Below are 9,842 nucleotides of genomic sequence, written 5' to 3' on the forward strand. Positions count from 1 at the left end.
GACCGACGGGGACCTCTCTGCTGAGTCTAGGTAGGGCTGGGACGTGTTGATCTTCCGAGGTCGGGCATTGACCCCAAAAGGGTGTGTCCGGCCAACGTGATCGAGCGTGTTGGCAAACGTGGTGCACCCCTGCAAGGAAGATTATCTATTAATAGCTGTGTCCATGGTAACGGACGTTTAGACTTATATCCTGATCTTATACAACTACAAATGGATACTTGAGATATGTGGCTCCGGGATTGCTTTCTCGCAGGGAGTCGAGGAAGGATCTCTGGGCATTAATGTTACAACATGCTTGTTAATTATAAACTGTTATTCTTTACTCTTCTACATGCTGCAAGATGCTCGGAGCTGCGTGAAGATGCTAGTCTTCGATAGGCTAGGCTTTCCCCCTCTATTCTGGCATTCTGCAGTTCAGTCCACAGATACAACCCTTCCATTTGATACAAATGCATACTTAGTATAGATCTGATGCTTGCGAGTACTTTGGATGAGTACTCATGGTTGCTTTGTTACCCCTTTTTTCCCCTTCTTTCTTCTTTCCGGTTGATGCAACCAGATGGTGGATCCCTGGAGCCAGATGCCACCGCCGACGGATACTGCTACGTGGAGACCGCCGAAGACCAGGAGTAGTTAGGAGGTCCCAGGCAGGAGGCCTTGCCTCTTCGATCGTTGTTGCTTTTGTGCTAGCCTTCTTAGGCATCCTTGTTTAACTTATGTTTGTACTCAGATATTGTTGCTTCCGCTGACTCTTGTGTATCGAGCTTGTATTCGAGCCCTCGAGGCCCCTGGCTTGTAATATAAAGCTTGTATTATTTTGATTTGTGTCTAGAGTTGTGTTGTGATATCTTCCCGTGAGTCCCTGATCTTGATCGTACACATTTGCGTGTATGATTAGTGTACGATTGAATCGGGGGCGTCACAAGTTGGTATCAGAGCCGACTGCCTGTAGGATCGCCCTTTCCAACTCCTTGGCCGAAGTTGAGTCTAGTCTTTGAAAAATTGTTTTACTAACATGGCTGTGTGGCTTACGGGCCCACGTCGCCATTGGGTGGTATTAGGATCTTTTATTCTCTATACTCTGGGAATTTGATCTCTGTTCCATTCGGGTTAAATAATTTTGCTAACTCTAAACCTAGGTTCTCGTAAACACTTTCTCCCGGAGAGCCCCTCACTCCAGATGATTGCTTGGTGCACTAGAAGATTCTAAAGATACTCTCTGATGTTTTACGGAGTCCCTTGTACCCTTCACCGTTGCGATCCTTGCCACCGATAAATCCTTATGCATAACTACCTATGTTGTCGTTCATACCTTCATCCCCAGTTGCTCTTGTTTTTACCAGATGCCATGAAAACTATTTGATCTTCCGAAAATGCTCAGTAGCCTATAACTCTTCTTCCTCCTTATCTGCTTGCATTATGGTTACTTCCATATGTCTAGCAATACTCATTAGCATCCTTTGTCATCGTAATTTCGAGCATTTGATTTGATTCGTTTGCGAATGCTCGCGATCATCAATCCTATTTAAAATTATTCCCTTGGTTCAGATGTCACTCCGGACATGAGCTGGTGTTCGACAAATCAAACCTTGTTTGATTGTCGATCTATATCTATCGAACTTACTTGTCTTTGATCAAAGCCTCTGCTTTTGACCCCTTGAATTGGAAATCATAATTCCTTTGCATTTGAGCTTTGAATTAGTCAGTTGTTTCTATAACCTGACCTCCTTGCATTCTTTCTTCTTCTGGTTGAGTACCGATGCTCACATCAGATCCATTGTGGACCTCCAGTTATCCAATAGGGTCCTTCATATTCAGTAACCTTGTGAATTTTTCCTCGGATACATATTGCCTTTGGTAGATTGTATCCCCTGCTTTTGTCAACCATGCTCTGCTTCCGAGCTTGAGTTATTTATTCCTAAAGTTTGTGGTATGTGTTCCTAAGATGCCCCGATGGGTTGAACCTATGCCTTCCACAATCTGTGTGAACCCGGAAACTTCTACGGGTCATACTCTACTAGTGTTATGCTAGATAAAATCTGAACACTATGGCTTTGTCGAAAATGAGAAGTGAATGGAAGGTTGTGCATTAGAGAAGTGGGAGTCGACCTTGAACCTTTTTGTGTTCATGCCCATGGACCCGATGTGGAACTTATCATGGAAGCTTCTTGTTATAATAATAGCCCCCTTGTGATAAGTTCATCTTGTATCCATGTTTGGTCCTTTGAAATCGTGGTTCCGACCATATTGTTCTTGTTTGATCCATTTATCGAACAAGTTAAAGTACTTGTCTTCTTCAGATCGTTTCACCTGTTCAACCTCTACATTGATATGCCTTTGAGTATTACCCTCTGGTATCTCGAGAATATCATGGAACTACATAACTTCTTATGAGTTCTTGATCAACTATTATTTCTCGCCGATTCCAATTTTCCATGGGTTCTGAGTATTTAGACACTCGAGAACACCGATAACTGATTCGAGTCTACACTTTCTCCTTCCATTGTTTTGTTTAGCCTTTATTATAGACTAACATATCTGAGCAGTGATAACTCGCTGCTTATGTAAACACCTCGGTGTACAAGATCTGTCTGTAAGACCTTGTTACTATTGTTGATGACATTCCGGTAGCCACCGATGGACGAGAACTTTGCCTATTGGTCCGCCTCGTCTTAACGAGCAGGAAAATGGTTCTCTTCGTCCATCGCCCTTGGTACCAACGTTGTTGCCAACATAACTGACAGGTTGTCCTCTGACCAGCCTTTCTATCATGACCGTGCAGTTATTAGCACCCTTCCCGATTTTAACCCACATGGTGGGCCCATAACCCACAGTTCCACATGATCGAAACCTGACTCTCCTATACATCCCTGTTTTCAAAGTTATCCCTTGCGCTTGGCTTTGTATGTAATTCACGAGCCACCTTCCTTGTGATCTGTTCTGGTATCAGACACAATACTTATTCTCATTGCTCTGAACCCTTTTCACCTTCTGTTTCAGGCAACGAACGATTGCCTACCCACTTAAAGCTTCTTATTGCACCTGCTGACCTTGCTCTCGACGTCTTTCTTGAATTTTGACTCGAGAAGTACCTTTATGCCATGTTCAATGAGATAGCCCCAGGTACCCTATCTTGTGTTGAGCTTCGTCCTTCCTGAGTCTTTCCCCCCTTACTCCACCCCTTAAATCTCGGGACGAGATTTCTTGTAGTGGAGGAGAATTGTGACGCCCAGATAATTAAGCTACAGTAATCCCCTTTTAATGGTGCCATGTCATCACATTACTGTTGCGAATCTTCGGTTGATCCAAATCACAATTCAAATTCAAATTAAAGTCCAATTTCAAATTTGTCAAACATGCAAATAAAAATGTTCAAGGTGTGGCAAATAATCCCTGGATATTTGCCATGTTGGAACCAACCTCTTTTGAATTCCCAAAATGCCCCTGGAATTAATTTTTGGTCCAGCAACAATTAAATTGGCCTTTTCAATTTCTAAAAATGGGTAGACAACTCCTTTTGACCCCATACTTTTTGTTCCATCTCAATATATTGTGTTAGAATTGTTGGGGAACGTAGTAATTTCAAAAAAAATCCTACGCACACGCAAGATCATGGTGATGCATAGCAACGAGAGGGGAGAGTGTTGTCTACGTACCCTCATAGACTGAAGCGGAAGCGTTGACGCAACGTAGAGGAAGTAGTCGTACGTCTTCCCGGTCCAACCGATCCAAGCACCGTTACTCCGGCACCTCCGAGTTCTTGACACACGTACAGCTCGATGACGCACCCCGAACTACCTCTGGAGTTCCTTCAGCACAACGGCGTGGTGACGATCTTGATGTTCAACTATCGCAGGGCTTCGCCTAAGCACCGCTACAATATGACCGAGGTGTAATATCGTGGAGGGGGGCATCGCACACGGCTAAGGAACGATCACGATGATCAACTTGTGTTGTTCTTCCTAGAGGTGCCCCCTGCCCCCGTATATAAAGGAGCCAGGGGAGGGGTTCGGCCGGCCAGGAGGGGCGCGCCAGGAGGAGTCCTCCTCCCAACGGGAGTAGGACTCCCCCCTTCCTTGTTGGAGTAGGAGAGAAGGAAAGAGGGGGAGAGGAGGAAGGAAAAGGGGGCTGCACCCCTTGTCCAATTCGGACCAGAGGGGGGCTGCGCCCCTCCTTCCTTTCGGTCTCTCTCCTCTATTCCCGTATGGCCCAATAAGGCCCATATACTCCCCGGCGAATTCCCGTAACTCTCCGGTACTCCGAAAAATACCCGAATGACTCGGAACCTTTCCGAACTCCGAATATAGTCGTCCAATATATCGATCTTTATGTATCGACCATTTCGAGACTCCTCGTCATGTCCCCGATCTCATCCGGAACTCCGAACTCCTTCGGTACAACAAAACTCATAAACTCATAATATAACTGTCATCGAAACCTTAAGCGTGCGGACCCTACGGGTTCGAGAACTATGTAGACATGACCTAGAACTATTCTCGGTCAATAACCAATAGTGGAACCTGGATGCCCATATTGGTTCCTACATATTCTACGAAGATCTTTATCGGTCAAACAGCATAACAACATACGTTGTTCCCTTTATCATCGGTATGTTACTTGCCCGAGATTTGATCGTCGGTATCCAATACCTAGTTCAATCTCGTTACCGGCAAGTCTCTTTACTCGTTACGTAATGCATCATCCCGTAACCAACTCATTGGTCACATTGCTTGCAAGGCTTATAGTGATGTGCATTACCGAGAGGGCCCAGAGATACCTCTCCGACAATCGGAGTGACAAGACCTAATCTCGAAATACGCCAACTCAACATATACCTTCGGAGACACCTGTAGTACTCCTTTATAATCACCCAGTTATGTTGTGATGTTTGGTAGTACCCAAAGTGTTCCTCCGGTAAACGGGAGTTGCATAATTCTCATAGTTACAAGAACATGTATAAGTCATGAAGAAAGTAATAGCAGTATACTAAACAATCAAGTGCTAGGCTAACGGAATGGGTCATGTCAATCACATCATTCTTCTAATGATGTGATCCCACTAATCAAATGACAACACATGTCTATGGTTAGGAAACAAAACCATCTTTGATTAATGAGCTAGTCAAGTAGAGGCATACTAGTGACACTATGTTTGTCTATGTATTCACACATGTATTATGTTTCAGGTTAATACAATTCTAGCATGAATAATAAACATTTATCATGATATAAGGAAATAAATAATAACTTTATTATTGCCTCTAGGGCATATTTCCTTCAGTCTCCCACTTGCACTAGAGTCAATAATCTAGTTCACATCGCCATGTGATTTAACACCAATATTCACATCTGTATGTGATTAATACCCATAGTTCACATCATCATGTGATCAACACCCAAAGGGTTTGCTCACATTTCTATGTGATTAACACCCAAAGAGTACTAAGGTATGATCATGTTTTGCTTGTGAGAGAAGTTTAGTCAATGGGTCTGTCATATTCAGAGACGTATGTATTTTGCAAATATTCTATGTCCACAATGCTCTGCACGGAGCTACTCTAGCCAATTGCTCCCACTTTTAATATATACCCAGATTGAGATTTAGAGTCATCTGGATTGGTGTAAAAGCTTGCATCGTTGAAACTTTTTACGACGGGCTCTTTTATCACCTCCATAATCGAGAAACATCTCCTTAGTCCTCACTAAGGATATTCTTGACCGATGTCCAGTGATTTACTCTTAGATCAAAATTGTATTCCTTTGTCAAACTCAGAGCAAGGTATACAATAGGTCTGGTTCACAGCATAGCATACTTTATAGAACCTATGACTGAGGCATAGGGAATGACTTTTCATTCTCTTTCTATTTTCTGGCATGGTCGGGTCTTGAGTCTTACTCAACTTCACACCTTTGCATCAGAGGCAAGAACTCCTTCTTTGACTGTTCTATTTTGAACTATTTCAAAATCTTGTCAAGGTATGTACTCATTGAAAATCTTATCAAGCGTCTTGATCTATCTCAATAGATCTTGATGCTCAATATGTAAGTAGCTTTACTGAAGTCTTTCTTTTAAAGAACTTATTTCAAACACTCCTTTATGCTTTGCAGAATAATTCTACATTATTTCCGATCAACAATATGTCATTCACATATACTTATCAGAAAGGCTTTAGTGCTCCCACTCACTTTCTTGTAAATACAGGCTTCTCAAAAATCTATATAAAACCATATGCTTTGATCAATTCATCAAAGTGTATATTCCAACTCCGAGAGGCTTGCACCAGTCCATAAATGGATTGCTGGAGCTTGCACACTTTGTTAGCATATTTAGGATTGACAAAAACTTTCTGGTTGCATCATATACAACTCTTCTTTAATAAATCCATTAAGGAATGCAGTTTTGACATCCATTTGCCAGATTTCATAAAATGTGGCAATTGCTAACATGATTCGGACAGACTTAAGCATCGCTACAGTTGAGAAAATCTCATTGTAGTCAACACCTTGAACTTGTCAAAAACCTTTTTGCGACAAGTCGAGCTATGTAGATAGTAACACTACTATCAATGTCCGTCTTCCTCTTGAAGATCCATTTATTTTCTATGGCTTGCCGATCATCGGGCAAGTCCACCAAAGTCCACACTTCGTTCTCATACATGGATCATATCTCAGATTTCATGGCCTCCAACCATTTTGCAGAATCTGGGCTCATCATCGCTTCCTCATAGTTCGTAGGTTTATCATGGTCTAGTAACATGACTTTCAGAACAGGATTACCATACCACTCTGGTGCGGACCGTACTCTAGAAGACCTACGAGGTTCTGTAGTAACTTGATCTGAAGTTTCATGATCATCATCATTAGCTTCCTCATTAATTGGTGTAGGAATCACTGGAACTGATTTCAGTGATGAACTATTTTCCAATTAGGGAGAAGGTACAGTTACCTCATCAAGTTCTACTTTCCTCCCACTCACTTCTTTCGAGAGAAACTCCTTCTCTAGAAAGGATCCATCTTAGCAATAAATAACTTGCCTTCGGATCTGTGATAGAAGGTGTACCCAATAGTTACCTTTGGGTATTCTATGAAGACTCACTTCTCCGATTTGGGTTTGAGCTTATCAGGATGAAACTTTTTCACATAAGCATCGCAAGCCCAAACTTTAAGAAACGACAACTTGGGTTTCTTGCCAAACCTCAGTTCATAAGGTGTCATCTCAACGGATTTAGATGGTGCCCTATTTAACGTGAATGCAGCTGTCTCTAATGCATAACCCTAAAACGATATTGGTAAATCGGTAAGAGACATCATTGATCGCACCATATCAAATAAAGTGCGGTTACGACGTTCGGACATACCATAACATTTGTGGTGTTCCAGGTGGCGTGAGCTGTGAAACTATTCCACATTGTTTTAATTGAAGACCAAACTCGTAACTCAAATATTCATCTCCACGATGATTGCAGAAACTTTATTTTCTTGTTACGATGATTTTCCACTTCACTCTGAAATTCTTTGAACCTTTCAACTATTTCAGACTTATGTTTCATCAAGTAGATATACCCATATCTGCTTAAATCATCTGTGAAGGTCAGAAAATAACGATACCCGCCACGAGCCTTAATACTCATTGGTCTGCATACATCAGTATGTATTATTTCCAACAAGTTTGTTTCTCGTTCCATTGTTCCGAAGAACGGAGTTTTAGTCATCTTGCCCAAAAGGCACGGTTCGCAAGCATCAAATGATTCATAACCAAGTGATTCCGAAAATCCATCTTTATGGAGTTTCTTCATGCGCTTTACACCGATATGACCCAAACGGCAGTGCCCCAGATAAGTTGCACTATCATTATTAACTTTGCATCTTTTGGCATCAATATTATGAATATGTGTATCACTACAATCGAGATCCAATAAACTATTTTCATTGGGTGTATGACCATTGAAGGTTTAATTCATGTAAACAGAACAACAATTATTCTCTGACTTTAAATGAATAACCGTATTGCAATAAACATGATCAAATCATATTCATGCTCAACGCGAACGCCAAATAACATTTATTTAGGTTTAACACTAATCCCGAAAGTATAGGGAGTGTGCGATGATGATCATATCAATATTGGAACTACTTCCAACACTCATCATCACTTCCCCTTCAACTAGTCTCTGTTTATTCTGTAACTCCTGTTTCGAGTTACTAATCTTAGCAACCGAACAAGTATCAAATACTCATGGGCTACTATAAACACTAGTAAGGCACACATCAATAACCTGTATATCAAATATACCCTTGTTCACTTTGCCATCCTTCTTATCCACCAAATATTTAGGGCATTTCCGCTTCCAGTGACCATTTCCTTTGCAGTAGAAGCACTTAGTCTCAGGCTTAGGTCCAGACTTGGGCTTCTTCACTTGAGCAGCAACTTGCTTGCCGTTCTTTTGAAGTTCCCTTCTATCCCTTTGCCCTTTTCTTGAAACTAGTGGTCTTGTTAACCATCAACACTTGATGTTCTTTCTTGATTTCTACCTTCATCGATTTCATCATCATGAAAAACTCGGGAATCATTTTCATCATCCCTTGCATACTATAGTTCATCACGAAGTTCTACTAACTTGGTGATGGTGACTAGAGAATTCTGTCAATCACTATCTTATCTGGAAGATTAACTCCCACTTGATTCAAGCGATTGTAGTACCCAGACAATCTGAGCACATGCTCACTAGTTGAGCGATTCTCCTCCATCTTTTAGCTATAGAACTTGTTGGAGACTTCATATCTCTCAACTCGGGTATTTGCTTGAAATATTAACTTTAATTCCTGGAACATCTCATATGGTCCATGATGTTCAAAACATCTTTGAAGTCCCGATTCTAAGCCATAAAGCATGGTGCACAAAACTATCAAGTAGTCATCATATTGAGCTAGCCAAACGTTCATAACGTCTGCATCTGCTCCTGCAATAGGTATGTCACCTAGCGGTGCATTAAGGACATAATTCTTCTGTGCAGCAATGAGGATAAACCTCAGATCACGGATCCAATCCGTATCATTGCTACTAACATCTTTCAACACAGTTTCTCTAGGAACATATCAAAAACAAACATATGAAAGCAACAATACGAGCTATTGATCTACAACATAATTTGCAAAATACTACCAGGACTAAGTTCATGATAAATTTAAGTTCAATTAATCATATTACTTAAGAACTCCCACTTAGACAGACATCTCTCTAGTCATCTAAGTGATCACGTGATCCAAATCAACTAAACCATAACCGATCATCACGTGAGATGGAGTAGTTTTCAATGGTGAACATCACTATGTTGATCATATCTACTATATGATTCACGCTCGACCTTTCAGTCTCCGTGTTCCGAGGCCATATCTGCATATGCTAGGCTCGTCAAGTTTAACCTGAGTATTCCGCATGTGCAAAACTGGCTTGCACCCGTTGTAGATGGACGTAGAGCTTATCACACCCGATCATCACGTGGTGTCTGGGCACGACGAACTTTGGCAACGGTGCATACTCAGGGAGAACACTTCTTGATAATTAGTGAGAGATCATCTTAAAGTGCTACCGTCAATCAAAGCAAGAATAAGATGTATAATAGATAAACATCATATGCAATCAAAATATGTGACACCCCCGATTCAATCGTACACTAATCATGCACGCAAACGTGTACGATCAAGATCAGGGACTCACGGGAAGATATCACAACACAACTCTAAAAACATAAATAAGTCATACAAGCGTCATAATACAAGCCAGGGGCCTCGAGGGCTCGAATACAATTGCTCGATCATAGACGAGTCAGCGGAACCAACAAT

The sequence above is a fragment of the Triticum dicoccoides genome, chromosome 3B, assembly GCF_002162155.2.
Source record: "Triticum dicoccoides isolate Atlit2015 ecotype Zavitan chromosome 3B, WEW_v2.0, whole genome shotgun sequence".
NCBI lineage: Eukaryota > Viridiplantae > Streptophyta > Magnoliopsida > Poales > Poaceae > Triticum > Triticum dicoccoides.